At 54.7% G+C, this 18,781-nt stretch overlaps 1 protein-coding gene across 6 annotated transcripts in view; it reads left to right on the top strand.

Annotated features, from left to right (window-relative positions):
* LOC144934427 (histone deacetylase 4-like) overlaps positions 1-18,781 on the top strand; it is a 115,973-nt gene that overhangs the window by 32,194 nt on the left and 64,998 nt on the right. For 4 of the 6 annotated variants that reach the window (XR_013637161.1, XM_078860171.1, XM_078860170.1 and 1 more), the window contains exon 2: positions 7,656-7,742. The exons of 1 other annotated variant lie outside the window; for it this stretch is intronic. The gene's annotated coding sequence lies outside the window, so the exon portion shown is untranslated. Of the gene's footprint in view, positions 1-7,005; positions 7,182-7,655; positions 7,743-18,781 lie in introns of those variants that run through there. One more of the 6 variants, XM_078860168.1, reaches the window with a different exon arrangement.

Genomic DNA, 18,781 nt, shown 5'->3' with positions numbered 1-18,781 from the left:
TTCTCTCTGCCGTCTTAAGGACTTGGGAAGTAGTCCATCTGAAAGCACTTAACAGGCGGGGGAGGGGGTCCCTTTGTCTCGCGTTGTCGAGTCGGCTGACCCGGACTCTTGAGTCTGCATCACGGGGACGCGGGGAGCCGCGTTTATTTTTCCCCATCGCCAAACAAATTTGCCCGCCAGCCCCCTCGGGCCCCCTGTTGAGCACCGACCGCGCCAAGCTTGCCGTTGAATCTCGAAGGTTCGCGCTTTTCTGTCCCAGCCTTAGGAGATGGTGCTGCCCGAAGGAAAACATTTAGGGGTTAGGGGTATAGGGGGGGGTGGGGTGGATTGTTGGTTGTGGTGTGGTGGTGGGGTGGTGGGGGCTGGTGGTTGTGGGGCCGCATTGGGGGAGGGGATCGGGGGCCGGGTGCACTTATCTCCCCGGGGTTACAAAACCTGCTGCTCACACGGTGTACCAAGTGGCGAAAAACAAGGAACCATGATTTGGGGGCCACCACGGCTGTCTGGCTGACAACCCACGGCGGCGCACCGAGCGGCACGCCGCCGCTCGTGACTACCGACGACAACTCCCAATTAATTATTTTTCTAAATGTTTGTTGGGTTTTTTTCTTCTCTCTCTTCCTTGGGACGAAGTTCTTTACTTCTGATACAAAGAAAGAGGGTCGGATTTAGAGGGAAATGGAGAGGGAGGGGGAGGATGGACATGACATTTGCAAGCGAGATGTTTGGCTGCCTGTGCATCATTCCCCCGACTTCTGCATGAGCTCTGCTTTCAGGCAACGCCTCCACGCGCTCGCCACCGCATTTACCGGCTTGGCAACAAGGAAAGCTGCAAAATATTGAGAGCTCGATGCAAACTGGCGGCGCTCTGAAATTTCCACACCGATCCCGGATCACGACAACATGAGCGCACCTCACGCAACTGCGTCTTCCTTTTCTTACGCGCATGCCGCTATCCAGAGGACCTCTTCTTCATTCCTTTGTGTTTAGCATCGTCCCTCGTTTCCGAACTTACGCCGGGAGAGGAACACGTTGACCAGAGAACAAATGCGAATTACAGCTGTGTGGATCGGCAAGTTAAGCATGCTTAGGCAGGACTCGCCGGGAGTAGAAGTGATGATTGCCAGTGGGTGAGACTAACGGCGGAGCGTCTGAGTCGGGAGAGGGAACGTGTCTGAGAGAACGTCGTCGTGAGGACGGAGGGATGAGATACGTTCCTGTGCTAAACAGCTAATGGCGATCATATTAATGGCGATTTTTTTTTTCCCTATAAACTCCGCAGCTGCCGCACGTTTGCGAGTTATTTTGCAGACTTGTTGTGGGCTGAGGTTGCATGCGCGATCTCATTAAAAGTGATTACGTATTGAAATTAAAATTTGATATATTTTTAAAGGAGTAATGATTTTTTAAATAAAAATTTTCTCAATCAATTTCCAACTTTGCGTGCGCCGCCTCTTGAGCCGCACGTATAATAAAGCAAACCTCAGCCAAAAATGGAAGTCCCGCAGTTCCCTTCATTAATTAGAACTGTGAAACGTACCAACTATTTTCTTGCAGAGACCGTTTAATCATTTCTAGAAAACCCGTCGAATCTCACCGGCGGTAATGTGGTTATCGGTCCTACGCACATCACAGACTAGCCGGGATATGTTTAATGCAGTAATTATCACAAATTTACCCCAGTGAGCCTACTATGGATAATGACTTGGCACGGTATTGTATTGTGACGGATATTAGCAAAAATGTACGTGCGCAGCACTAGAAAGCATCACCGTAATGGAAATATTTGCTGACACATGCCGCCTTAATTTAGCACTCCCAGCCTAGCTAAGCTCGATCAAACTGCTCTGAACTGTAACCTTACGTTATACTTTCTTTTTTTGGCTTTTCAGCAACACAAATATCGACGAGGCCAGCAAAAAAACGCTCGCACGAGGGTTAAAGGACAAGTGCGACACGCTTATCTGTAGTCACCGCCTGCGATAAAAATGAAGTATGTATGTTGAACTTCTTTTTCACCGTACGTAGCCAACCGTGTTAATCGGAGGTGCGGGGTGGGTGTGGGAGGACAATAAACTAAACACAAAAAGAAAGAAATTAGCTTTCAATCTAGATTTAAAAGTGGATAGCTCCAGCGGCTACCTGATATTGGAAGGAAGAGCTTTCCGGCCGAAGCGCATCTGGAAGTCTTAGCTCAATTGAGAGGGAAGGATGGGGTGGGGGTGGAAAGATGGGAGGGGATTGGAGCTTTTGGCAACAGAGAAAAAGGGAGAGAGTGGGTGTCGGGCAACTTTGCTGGACCCCTGACCCCAAAGTGTGTGGGCCCCCTGATTTGTTGAGGAGAGACGTCCGTCCGTGCGGTGTGGACGATGGAGGGGCGCGCAAGGCAGGGGGGGGGGCAGGGGGGGGGTGGAGGACATGGGGCCCACGAGGCCTGGCCGAGACGCCCGCAAGCCCCAGGCTTCCCCCGGCTATCGAAGTCTGTGGGTGCTTGGTGGCCAGCGCCTGCCAGCCCGCGATAGGGCTCGCGAGTTTTTTTTTGTGTGGATGCTGATCGTAGTGCGGCGATAACGCACGCAGGGGGCCCCGGGAAACGGCTCCCGCGTGCCCGCGAGCCCGCCCGCGTGCGTCTCGGCCCACCGTGCAAGCGCCGAGATGGCGGCGCTTGCGCCCTCGGTGGACGATGATTTGAGAGTCGGGTGGACGGGACGAAGGTGCGCCCGTTGGTTGCCGGGCCTAATGTGAGAAGGTTCCGCTCACAGTGGGCTGTTTTTGGCGTCTTGATTTGGAAGGTGAGAAGACGGTGTTTCACGCGTCGCGTCTTTAATGTTAGAGGCGTTCCGCGAGAACTAACCGTACACCCACAAAATGAATGGAGAGCGTCGTTGTTAAGGCTTTGTGTGTGTGCTTGATTTCAGAAGTGACATTTTATTGTCATTGTCTTTCTCTCACTTGGGTTCATTCTCCCGGTTGTAAATTATTTATCAGCTTTTTATCTGGGCACAGTTGGGGCTTGGAACTCCCTTCCTGGTTCTGCATTTTTGATCAAACATAACCCACAGTTCAAGATGCCTGTCAACTCAACCCCACTATCTTCCAGCCCACTCTCTTTTTTCGGCCGCTTTGCATCAAAGGCTCGGGATCTCTGCTTACAATTGGATTTCTAATAAAAACAAGATCGTTATCACTTCATCACAATGTGACAGCTCGGGGAGACCTTCATCCAGCAGTGAGTCGAACCTGGCTCATGATGATGATGTTGTTATCACAGCCTCCCCCCAGCTTGCCGAGCACCACGTGCGTGCCGTTTATACGTCTCGTTTGTTGTCGGTTTTCATTTTTCCCATGAGCCTATCTGCCGGGTGTCTTGGTGCGCTGTTCCGCACGTCGACGTTGCCCGTCTGCCCGGGCAGTGCCGTAAGATCGCGTTGCTGTCTCGGCACGCGCGGCACGGCGTGGGAATGTCAGAAATCCCAGCGACTCGCGCGGGGGCTTCGTTGCGCCCAACGTCAACACAGCCATGCGCCGGCAGCCGGCGGCCTGTACGCAGCCACAGGTAGTGCTGCCACCACCCCCCCCCCCTTGCCTTTCGCTGGGCCATGTATGTGCCCGCACGTCAGCCATTCTCTGCGAACCGATCTATTAGTGCAACGCAGCCGTGGCCTGGCATGGCGAAGTGGAGGTCTGGCAGTCTGGCGTGTCAGGCCACGGACAGCACCTTAGCAGCATCCTCTCACCCCGCCCATGCGCCGCTGTCGGCCTTTCACCGCGGCCCGAGTCGTTGGGGCTACGTCGGCCCGGCCCGGGCCGGTCCGCCGACCCACGGCGCTCCGGGTTGCCGTGGAGCGGGCGGTCGCTTTCCCAGAAAACCGCACGCTTCCCCTCCCTCGCTGCCCACCCCCCTCGCAGCAGATACGCAGGCCGCAGGCTGTTAGTGTTCGGAGGCAATCTCTCATCTTGGCCTAATTTCAGGAAAAACCCTGCGAGGGAATAACAATGAAGTGAGAATTTCACCCGAGCGCTTGAAACACGGCAGCGGGGTGCTCCTAACTGGACCCAGTCCCATTTTTCAAGTTTTTTTTCCCCCGCTTTTATTATTTCGTCCCTCGCTCCATCAATATTTTATTTAGCGGAAAAATATATACTATCGGCAGCCAGAAAACTTTGCTTAACATTTTTATTAATATGCCTGCTTCATCGAAACTTCAAAGGAGGTTGTTAATTTCAAAATGCGGCATTTCATGAAACATTCAAAAACCCATAGTCTGGAAGGAGTCGTGTGTTTTATACTTAATTGGATCTTGGCCATTATTCATCTTCATCGCCGTGGACGTTTGAGCTTTGAGATGCTGCGGGCGGCGAGAGCGTGCCCACGCGTGCTCTCGGCTGGCCGGGAGCCACGGGAGGAAGAAGCGGAGGAAGAGAAGGTGGCGGCGTTTCGATACTTGATGGGTTGTTTTGAAGGCACTCGCCCACGTTCCCCAGACGCACTCGCGGGAGCGCGCACGACTCCCGGCCGGTTTTCCTTACCCCCACGTGCGTCGTTCCGTCGGCATAACCCGAGCTCCCCCGCAAATCTATACCTTCCAGATGGGGACCCCCGATTGCTGGGAGCTGATAGGGGGGGCACGTGGCAGAAAGGGGGGGCGGTTGCTGGACCACAGCTGTGGTGGGGGGGGGGCACTTAGCCGCACATACACACACACACCTGCCTCGCTTCTCCGTAATCTGCGCCCCCCACCCTTCTCCCCCCACACACATGCACGTGGAGGAAACACGGGGAAATTCCTAGAACTCCTCTTCGTGCGCTATTTTAACACAGCCCTGGGCAATCGCGGGCCTTGTGTCCCGTGGATACTCGCTGCGGTGACGCTCACCGTCACGTTGCCTGCGGCCCCCCGGTGAATGCCGGGGGTCGCCGCCCCCGGTGGGGGAGCCGCCGCTTGCAGTGCTGCTGTTTACCGCCTGGGCCAATTTTGTAATTGAAGCGAGCGTCGCACGCGCCCCTCTCTCGCCGCGGGTGATTGATCGATGGTCGATCGCATTTTCGTTGGCCCGGGCTGTGATGATGAAGATGATGAAAAGCCGCGGCGTTGATGCACGAACTCGTAATCGAGCTGTAACTTACAGAGGCCTGCCGCTGGTGCGTCCGCACACGCGGGAGGGGTGGTTAAGTGGAAATGAAACGCCTTCGGTGTGTCCACCGCCCACCCCCACCACCCCTCACCGCCTGACGAGATGAGCTGCCCGCTAACGAGTGCAGAGAAGTGTATTCGGACCCCGGTGCGGTTGGAGCTTTCGATACGATCGATGCCGTGGGTCACCTGCGAGGAAATCGGCGCAACACCTGTGCAGCGTGCGGTGGCTTGTTTTTGTCAGGAATCATTTGGTCTCAATGATCGTCCCCTCAGGGAACCCTGCGAATCCTGACTGAGCCTTGCTCCAGTTCTACACAGTGTCAGGAATTAACGCCGAATCCTAAGAATTATATCCGAGTCCGGAACACGGAACCCAGGCGAGTGCTGCTGGCGCCAGTGACGATCTGTGGCCCGGCGCTCTACCGTCAGCCGTGCCACTCGCCCCGCGCTCACTTGCCACGCTCGTCCCACACTCGTCCCACGCTCGTCCCATCCTCGTGCCCCACATTCTCCCCACAATTGTCCCAAACTCGCCCCACGCTCACTCGTCCCACGCTTGCCCCACACTCGCCCCACACTCACCCCACACTCACCCCATACTCGCTCATCTCACACTCACTCTCCCCACGCTGGTCCCACCCTCGCCCCACGCTGGTCCCACGCTTGCCCCGCACACACCCCAAACTCGCCCCACATTTGCCTCACATTCTCCCCACATTCTCCCCACACTCGCCCCACACTCACCCCACACTCACCCCAAACTCGCCCCACACTCGTCCCAAACTCGCCCCACAATCACTCGCCCCACCCTCATCTGGGAGCCTTCTGCTGCCTGCGGCGTCCCCGAGTCAGATCACACCGCTGGCGGCGGCTGCGTTTGATAGCGGCGCCCGTGGGGGGTAAGCGACAGTGACGCTGCCTGTTATGTCGCTGGCTATTTTGCGTTTTGAAGAGCGCGGGTGGGATCGAGCGCACCTCTGATCTCCGTCTGACGGCCGAATTCATCGTTTTCCTTTTGCGAGTGTTCATGGGGGCACCATGATACGTTGTCTCCAAGTGATAGAAACAAATCATTCCACCGTCTTGACCTTTTCGAGGTTTGGTAGAGGCCCGTCGACGTGGATCTCCGTGTGTGTGTGTGGGAGATGTTAAGCTGTGCTCCTGTTGGTTTGCATTCCTGCCGCCGCGAGTCTTTTGGAAATATTGCTGCCCGGTCACGTGACCGACGTCCGCCTCAAAATTTGGTCGGCCACCAACACGAGGACCGGCCGGCGCGTTGACTTCTTTTAAAACAACGCGCCGTAAATTCTCGCGGTGCATTTGCGTAATGTCCCGCGTCCGCACTGTACTTTGGCAGTGAGCCCGTGGCTTGTTTTCGGCCCATTTACAGATTGCTTTTTCGCCTCTTGGCTTTATGCGCGAGCGGAGAAAATTTAATTCGGCGGCGAGCTGTGGACATAACCGAGCGGGGCGAAGCGAGCGAGCGAGCGAACAGCACGCTGTGCCTCTCTTTCAAATGCAAAACACGGCGGTGGCCAATAAATAAATTGCACGGCGCGGAAGCGGCTTTGAGTGGCTGTCAGGTGTACGGAGCCACGGCCGCTGGGTCGCGCGCCTCCCCATTGGACTGCGAGCGGAGCGGCACCGCTGTCGCCACCCTGCAAGCTCCTCCCCGCCATCGCCCCTCCTCCCAGCTGCCCATCACGCAGCGCCTATTTTTAGCTCCCCCTTTCCCAGGGGCAGCTTTTGTCTGCAGCCCATGATTCATCATGAGCAGCACTCTCCCTCCCTACCCTTGCCCGTGCTCTCCCTCCCTCCGTCCCTCCCCTCCCCTCTGCTCGCTCGCTTTCACACTCTTCCTTTCTTCCCATCCCGGAGCGGGCGGCGCACACGGGAAGTCTCGCCTCGCATGCCGAGGCGGTGCGACGCGGTGCGATGAGCCTCAAGCGCGGTGCCCCCGCATGTTGATGGGCGGCAGCGCCCACGAGCAGCGTGTTCTCATTGTTTAGTCCACACCTGGCGCTTGGAGCGGCCGATAAGCAGGTGAAGCGCTCGTGTTTACACCCGCTCGCCAGCAGCCAGACGCTCTGCAAGAGCCAGGCTGCGTGCGTGCGTGCGCCCGATTTCACACGCCGACTGAGCAGCTGTTTCCCAGAAACAATTCGGTTATCTCACTTTGTAAAACGTTTATGAGCAACCGGCTGCGGTAATTTTATCAGTAGGTGACGGAAAGCGTTTTGCAATGACAGTGTTTCATTTATTTTGTGTCCGATTTGGATGTGTGCCTCTATTTGCCCCCACGATGTGTGCATGTACACTCTGACCGTGCCGCGCGCACACACAGCAGGTGCTTGGGGGGGGGGATTGTAGCGTCCTGCGCCTTGCCGCGTCCGCGAGGTCCACGCGTTTTCCACGCCCGCGGGGTCAACGCGCCGTCGCGTTCGCAATCGCACGTTATGTCCGCCGCGCCGCTAGCTCGCTCACACACGTGGCCGCCTCTGTCTCCTCGGTTTGCAGACAGCTTGCCCGGACGCGAGCAAGTCGGGGAGCTGACGTCTCACCGCCAGCCCACCGCCGCCGCTGCCGCCGCGCGCTCCGGCCCGGGTAAGGAGGCCGCGTGCGCAGGGCGACCAAGCGGCGTCTTTGGTGGTGGCGGGGGGCGGCGGGGAGCGGGGGAGGTCCACCCGCACCCCCTTCTCCCCCCCATGCTGCGCGGGGCTCGGCCTAGCGCTTCCGCGAGCGGCGCTCGAGGAGTTCGTTGGCACCCGTCCGCAGGCGACGCGGAACGACGGGAGCGTTTGGTGTTCTTCGCGTCAATTTTAGCCGGCGACTCTGAAGACTTTTGTCTTTTTTTAGGTCCCTTGTTTATGTGGCCACTCGTTTGGGGGTGGGGGAGGGCTGGCTGGGGGCGGGAGGGGGGTTGCCAACAGCCTTGACCGGGTGGTGGTGACCGGCCGCATTTAAACAGAGCCTCCCTATTCTTGGCCTGAGTCACGGACCCTCGGAATGACAATGGGATAACCCTCCTGGGGTCGCGACCTGCGTGTTGGGAAGCGCCGCTGCACAGGAGGCTGCCCATAGTCGTGGTGGGGGGAAGAGGCTCACGGTGGAGCATGAAGTGCACCGTTCAATGCATTTCTTTTATATATGTTTTTATGGGCGCCTTGGTGGCGAGATATCAACTACCTCGCCTGGTATGGAGGAGGTCGTGGGTTCCATCCTGTATACCTGGAGTTTGCATGTTCTGCCCGTGGTCGCGTGGATTTTTCTCCAGATCCTTTGGTTTTTCCCTCCACATTGAGAAACACGTTTCGACTATTTGGCTGCGATAAATTTCCACGTGATAAGCCACTTGGTTGAGCTTTCATTTGTGGCCACGTCGCTTCTGAAAAAGCCCTATACAGCTCAGTGATCCTTAACTGGTAAAACAAAACTAGTTTAGTTTATCCACATTTGTAAGTTTAAAAACATGTATCTTTTGGGAGGGACACTGGACAAATTTGATTCCGTTCTCCAGGATATTAACTCCATTCGTTGTGCGCGGCGAGGGAAAGACAAAAACGTAAGCGTCGTGAAATGTTAACGAGGGGAAAGGGGGTCGGTGCGCGTGGTCAAATTGATGGCTGGCGGCAGAGTGCGGGAGGGGGCAGCAGAGGAGAGGAAGCAGCTACACACATTGCCCGCGGCCGCCCTCGGCGTCGAGCGTGAGGAGCAGGAGGAGGTGTCAGTGTTTGCTGGAGCAGACAAAGCTAAGCGGGGAGTGGGGTGAGGAATCGGTGGGGGGGGGTGGTCCCAGGTTCCGTGAGAGCAATCTCCGCGCGGCGCGAGCGAGAGAGTGGCCCCCTGCGCGTTGTTACCACCGTCCAGGGACTGGTGCTGCCGTGGGGAGGGGGGAAAGGGTGGGGGGGGAGCTCGGCGTCGCCTGGCGGTCGCGCGACAAGAGTGGAATGAACGCCGAGTGCCCGCCGGCCAAGACGGTGCGTGAATTGTGGAGCCGATAACGGCGGCTCCATCCCATTGTGACGTTACAACGCCGAGGCACGAGGTCACCCTCACTCCCCACCCGACCCCCCTACCCGACACCCCCCCCCCACCGTCAACCGGAGCACCGTCCCTCCCGCCAGCCCGTCCGTGTTTATCTCGCGCTAAATAGAAAGGGCCTTGTTTCATGTGCGTCTATTCTGGTCGGAGCTATTGCTGGGGGGACAAACGCGTGCTGTGTTCAGAAATGACAGGAACGTGAGCAGGGCCCGGCCAGATGCACGGCCCGTTTGTGTCACGCATCTAAAAATATTTAATCTGCTTCTCATCCTTAATCCCCCGCCATCTGGCCGTTCGCATGCACCATTCTCCTCCGACCCTTGTACGTGGCCAGAGCACGCACGCGCTAAGCAGCCACCTCACGCTGATGGGGAGCGCGCGAGCCGTGCGCATTCCACCTGTTGATTTTATGCTTTTTTTTTTCGGCCACGCAGACGTGGATTTTAATATTGATAAGTGTGACTTGCACTGTAAATGCGCCCTTTACTGCGCAAGGCAGGGCGCCCAGCGCAGCCTGGCGTACACAGATGATCTGTAAATATTGACCGACACGGAGCGTTTTTGTGTGTAGGGGGGGGTTGGCGGGGAGGGCGGGGCATGGCTTCTGCCAGTAGAAGGATCGACGTGATGAGAGATTGGTAGAGCCTCTCGTCTACGTGGGAGGCTGGGCTTCAGATATTCGCTCGCTTGGGAGCCAGTGATCACGGCCAGAATCTCTTGGAACGGCACCAGCATCAGGAGCGGTGGCCCGTTCTTTGAATGATGAGGTGTGCCACCTTTCACAGCAGCAATCGATAATCAAGGCAAGCTAGGAAAGATCCGTGCATAAGCGCATGGCTTATGTAACGCTTTGACACGTGCGTTTGCCTTCGAAAGTATTTAATTATCAGCATCGAAGCTGACGGGGAGCTATCGGGCTAAAATGTCTTTGTGCATGTTAGCAATAGCAAGGAGTGGTTTTAGCACTGCTGCTGTGGGTCTCTGAAGTCTTGGCCAACACTTTCACCAGTTTGGCCGTTTTTCAAGCAGGCCATTCATGAATAGCAGCACAAATTTACGCTGCAAGTTCGTTCGTATGGTGGCATTTCAACAAAAGTTACCATGCCCCCCCTACCCCCCCCCCCCCTCATTACAAACGTTTAGGAGAACGCTGACGGTCGACGCTTTGGTCCGCTCCGCAGGAGTTGACGTTACCTCACCGAAACCACCGATACCTGGGAGGTCGCTGCGTGAATTTTAATTAGCAACGACATTCCAGAGGGGGTACGTTGCGCGTACATTAATTTTAGCGTCAGAGGCGGTCTCCCGGGAGAAGGCGAAGAAGCCACAGAGGCAACGAGAGCGCCCCACCAATTTTAAACGCGCGCTAATCCCCGCGCAACAGTCGTGCGTGTGGCGCGTGCTGCCCACTGCCCGGCGGGGGCTGTGAGAAGTGGGGACCAGCTGTTTTGGCACGGATGTCGTGCCACGCACGTTTCGTGCCACACGCGTAGCGGCGGCGGTGGCGCGCCCGCGTCTTGAACTATTCCGCCTGAAAACAACAATCTTGCCGTCGCAAAAAAGCTTTTGAGCCTTCTTTTCCGAAGAGAAGGGTGTGTACATTTTTATTCGAACTGTTTTACTCTAATCATGCTCTCGGTGGCATTGGGGGCAGCAACATATGAGAGCAATACTCGTCAGAGGACAATCAAACCGATGTTGTGTTATTCTCATAGCTGGAATTTTGCCAAATTGGGAGCAGAACCAAATTTACTGTCACGGATGGTTTTGCGTGGTTGTTGGAGAGATTTTGGCTCCGGGACCCAGAATCTCTGCAGGTGCCATCTCAGCTGTCTGAACTGCAAATCAATTGGCAGGCGAAATTCGCCGGGCGGAACGCAAGCACGTGCCCCAGTTAAGATTGCAAACAAACGCGTCGCGGCCGGAATTTGCCCCCTCCTGCCCGTCGCTCGCCTCCCACCCCCCCACCACGTTGCGCGAGCCGCTGCGGCCGACGCTGGAGGGAGAAAGTTCCGCTCCTGGGCTTGAGAAGCGTTCACCTTTACAAGAAACGCCATTAGGAGAGAGAGAGAGAGAAAAAGCCCGAGAACAAAGGAGCCGTCCGCGGGAGTTGGTGTGTGACCTGGGGGCATTGAATCATTGATTTTTCGGGGGTGATGCCATTCTAAATATAGAGGAGCAGCCATGGCCGTCCTGGTAGAAAGCTTTTAAACGATGCATTATGTATGAGCCGGTGCGAGCGGCCCAGCAGCGCGGGCCTGCGTGCGCGAGGCTCGTGCATCCGTGTGCGTGACTGCATACGTGACTGCTGCATCAGTGTGTGTGTGTGAGTGGTGCATCAGTGAGTGTGTGAGTGGTGCATCAGTGTGTGTGTGAGTGGTGCATCAGTGAGTGTGTGAGTGGTGCATCAGTGTGTGTGTGAGTGGTGCATCAGTGTGTGTGTGTGTGTGAGTGGTGCATCAGTGAGTGTGTGAGTGGTGCATCAGTGAGTGTGTGAGTGGTGCATCAGTGTGTGTGTGAGTGGTGCATCAGTGTGTGTGTGAGTGGTGCATCAGTGTGTGTGTGAGTGGTGCATCAGTGAGTGTGTGAGTGGTGCATCAGTGTGTGTGAGTGGTGCATCAGTGTGTGTGTGAGTGGTGCATCAGTGTGTGTGTGAGTGGTGCATCAGTGTGTGTGTGAGTGGTGCATCAGTGTGTGTGTGAGTGGTGCATCAGTGAGTGTGTGAGTGGTGCATCAGTGTGTGTGTGAGTGGTGCATCAGTGTGTGTGTGAGTGGTGCATCAGTGTGTGTGTGAGTGGTGCATCAGTGTGTGTGTGAGTGGTGCATCAGTGTGTGTGTGAGTGGTGCATCAGTGTGTGTGAGTGGTGCATCAGTGTGTGTGTGAGTGGTGCATCAGTGTGTGTGAGTGGTGCATCAGTGAGTGTGTGAGTGGTGCATCAGTGTGTGTGAGTGGTGCATCAGTGAGTGTGTGAGTGGTGCATCAGTGTGTGTGTGAGTGGTGCATCAGTGAGTGTGAGTGGTGCATCAGTGTGTGTGTGAGTGGTGCATCAGTGAGTGTGTGTGTGGTGCATCAGTGAGTGTGTGAGTGGTGCATCAGTGTGTGTGTGTGGTGCATCAGTGAGTGTGTGAGTGGTGCATCAGTGAGTGTGTGTGTGGTGCATCAGTGAGTGTGTGAGTGGTGCGTCAGTGTGTGTATGAGTGGTGCGTCAGTGTGTGTGTGTGGTGCATCAGTGAGTGTGTGAGTGGTGCATCAGTGAGTGTGTGAGTGGTGCATCAGTGAGTGTGTGAGTGGTGCATCAGTGAGTGTGTGAGTGGTGCATCAGTGTGAGTGTGAGTGGGGCATCAGTGTGAGTGTGAGTGGGGCATCAGTGTGTGTGTGAGTGGTGCATCAGTGTGTGTGTGAGTGGGGCATCAGTGTGAGTGTGAGTGGTGCATCAGTGTGAGTGTGAGTGGGGCATCAGTGTGTGTGTGAGTGGTGCATCAGTGTGAGTGTGAGTGGGGCATCAGTGTGAGTGTGAGTGGGGCATCAGTGTGAGTGTGAGTGGGGCATCAGTGTGAGTGTGAGTGGGGCATCAGTGTGAGTGTGAGTGGGGCATCAGTGTGTGTGTGAGTGGTGCATCAGTGTGAGTGTGAGTGGGGCATCAGTGTGAGTGTGAGTGGGGCATCAGTGTGTGTGTGAGTGGTGCATCAGTGTGTGTGTGAGTGGTGCATCAGTGAGTGTGTGAGTGGTGCGTCAGTGTGTGTGTGAGTGGTGCATCAGTGTGTGTGTGCGTGAGTGGTGCATCAGTGTGTGTGTGAGTGGTGCATCAGTGTGTGTGTGAGTGGTGCGTCAGTGTGTGTGTGAGTGGTGCATCAGTGTGTGAGTGAGTGGTGCATCAGTGTGTGTGTGAGTGGTGCATCAGTGAGTGTGTGAGTGGTGCATCAGTGTGTGTGTGAGTGGTGCATCAGTGAGTGTGTGAGTGGTGCATCAGTGTGTGAGTGAGTGGTGCATCAGTGTGTGTGTGCGTGAGTGGTGCATCAGTGTGTGTGTGAGTGGTGCATCAGTGTGTGTGTGAGTGGTGCGTCAGTGTGTGTGTGAGTGGTGCATCAGTGAGTGTGTGAGTGGTGCATCAGTGTGTGTGTGAGTGGTGCATCAGTGAGTGCGTGAGTGCTGCATCAGTGTGTGTGTGAGTGGTGCATCAGTGAGTGTGTGAGTGGTGCATCAGTGTGTGTGTGAGTGGTGCATCAGTGTGTGCGTGAGTGCTGCATCAGTGTGTGTGTGAGTGGTGCATCAGTGAGTGTGTGAGTGGTGCATCAGTGTGTGTGTGAGTGGTGCATCAGTGTGTGTGTGCGTGAGTGGTGCATCAGTGTGTGTGTGAGTGGTGCATCAGTGTGTGTGTGAGTGGTGCGTCAGTGTGTGTGTGAGTGGTGCATCAGTGTGTGAGTGAGTGGTGCATCAGTGTGTGTGTGAGTGGTGCGTCAGTGTGTGTGTGAGTGGTGCATCAGTGAGTGTGTGAGTGGTGCGTCAGTGTGTGTGTGAGTGGTGCATCAGTGTGTGTGTGAGTGCTGCATCAGTGTGTGTGTGAGTGGTGCATCAGTGTGTGTGTGAGTGGTGCATCAGTGTGTGTGTGAGTGGTGCATCAGTGAGTGTGTGAGTGGTGCGTCAGTGTGTGTGTGAGTGGTGCGTCAGTGAGTGTGTGAGTGCTGCATCAGTGTGTGTGTGAGTGGTGCATCAGTGTGTGTGTGAGTGGTGCATCAGTGAGTGTGTGAGTGGTGCGTCAGTGTGTGTGTGAGTGGTGCATCAGTGAGTGTGTGAGTGGTGCATCAGTGTGTGTGTGAGTGGTGCATCAGTGAGTGTGTGAGTGGTGCGTCAGTGTGTGTGTGAGTGGTGCGTCAGTGAGTGTGTGAGTGGTGCGTCAGTGTGTGTGTGAGTGGTGCGTCAGTGAGTGTGTGAGTGCTGCATCAGTGTGTGTGTGAGTGGTGCATCAGTGTGTGTGTGAGTGGTGCATCAGTGAGTGTGTGAGTGGTGCGTCAGTGTGTGTGTGAGTGGTGCGTCAGTGTGTGTGTGAGTGGTGCGTCAGTGTGTGTGTGAGTGGTGCATCAGTGAGTGTGTGAGTGGTGCGTCAGTGTGTGTGTGAGTGGTGCGTCAGTGAGTGTGTGAGTGCTGCATCAGTGTGTGTGTGAGTGGTGCATCAGTGTGTGTGTGAGTGGTGCATCAGTGAGTGTGTGAGTGGTGCGTCAGTGTGTGTGTGAGTGGTGCATCAGTGAGTGTGTGAGTGGTGCATCAGTGTGAGTGGTGCATCAGTGTGAGTGGTGCATCAGTGTGTGTGTGAGTGGTGCATCAGTGTGTGTGTGTGTGAGTGGTGCATCAGTGTGTGTGTGAGTGGTGCATCAGTGTGTGTGTGAGTGGTGCATCAGTGTGAGTGGTGCATCAGTGTGTGTGTGAGTGGTGCATCAGTGTGTGTGTGTGAGTGGTGCATCAGTGTGTGTGTGAGTGGTGCATCAGTGTGTGTGTGAGTGGTGCATCAGTGAGTGTGTGAGTGGTGCATCAGTGAGTGTGTGAGTGGTGCATCAGTGTGTGTGTGAGTGGTGCATCAGTGTGTGTGTGAGTGGTGCATCAGTGAGTGTGTGAGTGGTGCATCAGTGAGTGTGTGAGTGGTGCATCAGTGTGTGTGTGAGTGGTGCATCAGTGTGTGTGTGGGTGGTGCATCAGTGTGTGTGTGAGTGGTGCATCAGTGTGTGTGTGAGTGGTGCATCAGTGTGTGTGTGGGTGGTGCATCAGTGTGTGTGTGAGTGGTGCATCAGTGTGTGTGTGGGTGGTGCATCAGTGTGTGTGTGAGTGGTGTATCAGTGAGTGTGTGAGTGGTGCATCAGTGAGTGTGTGAGTGGTGCATCAGTGAGTGTGTGAGTGGTGCATCAGTGTGTGTGAGTGGTGCATCAGTGTGTGTGTGAGTGCTGCATCAGTGAGTGTGTGAGTGGTGCATCAGTGAGTGTGTGAGTGGTGCATCAGTGTGTGAGTGAGTGCTGCATCAGTGTGTGTGTGAGTGGTGCATCAGTGAGTGTGTGAGTGGTGCATCAGTGAGTGAGTGAGTGGTGCATCAGTGTGTGTGTGAGTGGTGCATCAGTGAGTGTGTGAGTGGTGCATCAGTGAGTGAGTGAGTGGTGCATCAGTGTGTGTGTGAGTGGTGCATCAGTGTGTGTGTGTGAGTGGTGCATCAGTGAGTGAGTGAGTGGTGCATCAGTGTGTGTGTGAGTGGTGCATCAGTGAGTGTGTGAGTGGTGCATCAGTTAGTGTGTGAGTGGTGCATCAGTGTGTGTGTGAGTGGTGCATCAGTGTCTGTGTGAGTGGTGCATCAGTGTGTGTGTGTGAGTGGTGCATCAGTGAGTGTGTGAGTGGTGCGTCAGTGTGTTTGTGAGTGGTGCGTCAGTGTGTGTGTGAGTGGTGCATCAGAGTGTGTGTGAGTGGTGCATCAGTGAGTGTGTGAGTGGTGCATCAGTGAGTGTGTGAGTGGTGCATCAGTGTGTGTGTGAGTGGTGCATCAGTGAGTGTGAGTGGTGCGTCAGTGTGTTTGTGAGTGGTGCGTCAGTGTGTGTGTGAGTGGTGCATCAGAGTGTGTGTGAGTGGTGCATCAGTGTGTGTGTGTGAGTGGTGCATCAGTGTGTGTGTGAGTGGTGCGTCAGTGAGTGTGTGAGTGGTGCGTCAGTGTGTTTGTGAGTGGTGCGTCAGTGTGTGTGTGAGTGGTGCATCAGTGAGTGTGTGAGTGGTGCATCAGTGTGTGTGTGAGTTTTGCATCAGTGAGTGTGTGAGTGGTGCATCAGTGTGTGTGAGTGGTGCATCAGTGTGTTTGTGAGTGGTGCATCAGTGTGTGTGTGAGTGGTGCATCAGAGTGTGTGTGAGTGGTGCATCAGTGAGTGTGTGAGTGGTGCATCAGTGTGTGTGAGTGGTGCATCAGTGTGTTTGTGAGTGGTGCATCAGTGTGTGTGTGAGTGGTGCATCAGTGAGTGTGTGAGTGGTGCATCAGTGTGTTTGTGAGTGGTGCATCAGTGTGTGTGTGAGTGGTGCATCAGTGTGTTTGTGAGTGGTGCATCAGTGTGTGTGTGAGTGGTGCGTCAGTGTGTGTGTGAGTGGTGCATCAGTGTGTGTGTGTGAGTGGTGCATCAGTGTGTGTGTGAGTGGTGCATCAGAGTGTGTGTGAGTGGTGCATCAGTGTGTGTGTGAGTGGTGCATCAGTGAGTGTGTGAGTGGTGCATCAGTGTGTGTGTGAGTGGTGCATCAGTGTGTGTGTGTGTGGTGCATCAGTGTGTGTGTGAGTGGTGCATCAGTGAGTGTGTGAGTGGTGCGTCAGTGTGTGTGTGAGTGGTGCATCAGTGTGTGTGTGAGTGGTGCGTCAGTGTGTGTGTGAGTGGTGCATCAGTGTGTGTGTGAGTGGTGCATCAGTGAGTGTGTGAGTGGTGCGTCAGTGTGTGTGTGAGTGGTGCATCAGTGTGTGTGAGTGGTGCATCAGTGAGTGTGTGAGTGGTGCGTCAGTGTGTGTGTGAGTGGTGCATCAGTGAGTGTGTGAGTGGTGCGTCAGTGTGTGTGTGAGTGGTGCATCAGTGTGTGTGTGAGTGGTGCATCATTGTGTGTGAGTGGTGCATCAGTGAGTGTGTGTGTGTGAGTGGTGCATCAGTGTGTGTGTGAGTGTGAGTGGTGCATCAGTGTGTGTGTGAGTGGTGCATCATTGTGTGTGAGTGGTGCATCAGTGAGTGTGTGTGTGTGAGTGGTGCGTCAGTGTGTGTGTGAGTGGTGCATCAGTGTGTGTGTGAGTGGTGCATCATTGTGTGTGAGTGGTGCATCAGTGAGTGTGTGTGTGTGAGTGGTGCATCAGTGTGTGTGTGAGTGGTGCATCATTGTGTGTGAGTGGTGCATCAGTGTGTGTGTGAGTGGTGCATCAGTGTGTGTGTGTGTGTGAGTGGTGCATCAGTGTGTGTGTGTGTGTGAGTGGTGCATCAGTGTGTGTGAGTGGTGCATCAGTGAGTGAGTGAGTGGTGCATCAGTGTGTGTGTGAGTGGTGCATCAGTGTGTGTGTGAGTGGTGCATCAGTGAGTGTGTGAGTGGTGCATCAGTGTGTGTGTGACTGCTGCATCAGTGAGTGTGTGAGTGGTGCATCAGTGTGTGTGAGTGGTGCATCAGTGAGTGAGTGAGTGGTGCATCAGTGTGTGTGTGAGTGGTGCATCAGTGTGTGTGTGAGTGGTGCATCAGTGAGTGTGTGAGTGGTGCATCAGTGTGTGTGTGACTGCTGCATCAGTGAGTGTGTGAGTGGTGCATCAGTGTGTGTGTGAGTGGTGCATCAGTGAGTGTGTGACTGCTGCATCAGTGAGTGTGTGAGTGGTGCATCAGTGTGTGTGTGAGTGCTGCATCAGTGAGTGTGTGACTGCTGCATCAGTGTGTGTGACTGTTGCATCAGTGAGTGTGTGTGGTGCATCAGTGTGTGTGATTGTGTGCGTGATTGGTACAGTGAGGGAAAAAAGTATTTGATCCCCTGCTGATTTTGTACGTTTGCCCACTGACAAAGAAATGAATAGTCTATAATTGTAATGGTAGGTTCATTTGAACAGTGAGAGACAGAATAACAACTAAATCCAGAAAAACGCATGTCAAAAATGTTATAAATTGATTTGCATTTTAATGAGGGAAATAAGTATTTGACCCCTCTGCAAAACATGACTTAGTACTTGGTGGCAAAACCCTTGTTGGCAATCACAGAGGTCAGACGTTTCTCGTAGTTGGCCACCAGGATTGCACACATCTCAGGAGGGATTTTGTCCCACTCCTCTTTGCAGATCTTCTCCAAGTCATTAGGTTTCGAGGCTGACGTTTGGCAACTCGACCTTTCAGCTCCCTTCACAGATTTTCTATGGGATTAAGGTCTGGGAGACTGGCTAGGCCACTCCAGGACCTTAATGTGCTTTTTCTTGAGCCACTCCTTTGTTGCCTTGGCCGTGTGTTTTGGGTCATTGTCATGCTGGCATACCCATCCACGACCCATTTTCAATGCCCTGACTGAGGGAAGGAGGTTTTCACCCAAGATTTGATGGTACATGGCCCCTTCCATCGTCCCTTTGATGCGGTGAAGTTGTCCTGTCCCCTTAGCAGAAAAACACCCCCAAAGCATAATGTTTCCCCCTCTATGTTTGACGGTGGGGATGGTGTTCTTGGGGTCATAGGCAGCATTCCTCCTCCTCCAAACACGGCGAGTTGAGTTGATGCCAAAGAGCTCCATTTTGGTCTCATCTGACCACAACACTTTCACCCAGTTGTCCTCTGAATCATTCAGATGTTCATTGGCAAACTTCAGACGGGCATGTATATGTGCGTTCTTGAGCAGGGGGACCTCGCGGGCACTGCAGGATTTCAGTCCTTCATGGCGTAGTGTGTTACCAACTGTTTTCTTGGTGACTATGGTCCCAGCTGCCTTGAGATCATTGACAAGATCCTCCCGTGTAGTTCTGGGCTGATTCCTCACCGTTCTCATGATCATTGCAACTCCACGAGGTGAGATCTTGCATGGAGCCCCAGGCCGAGGGAGATTGACAGTTCTTTTGTGTTTCTTCCATTTGCGAATAATCGCACCAACTGTTGT

Source organism: Lampetra fluviatilis, chromosome 10 (assembly GCF_964198595.1).
Source record: "Lampetra fluviatilis chromosome 10, kcLamFluv1.1, whole genome shotgun sequence".
In the NCBI taxonomy this organism is placed as follows: Eukaryota; Metazoa; Chordata; class Hyperoartia; order Petromyzontiformes; family Petromyzontidae; genus Lampetra; species Lampetra fluviatilis.
The sequence above is the reverse complement of the archived record's forward strand: the minus strand, read 5'-3'. Positions and strand labels throughout refer to the sequence as shown.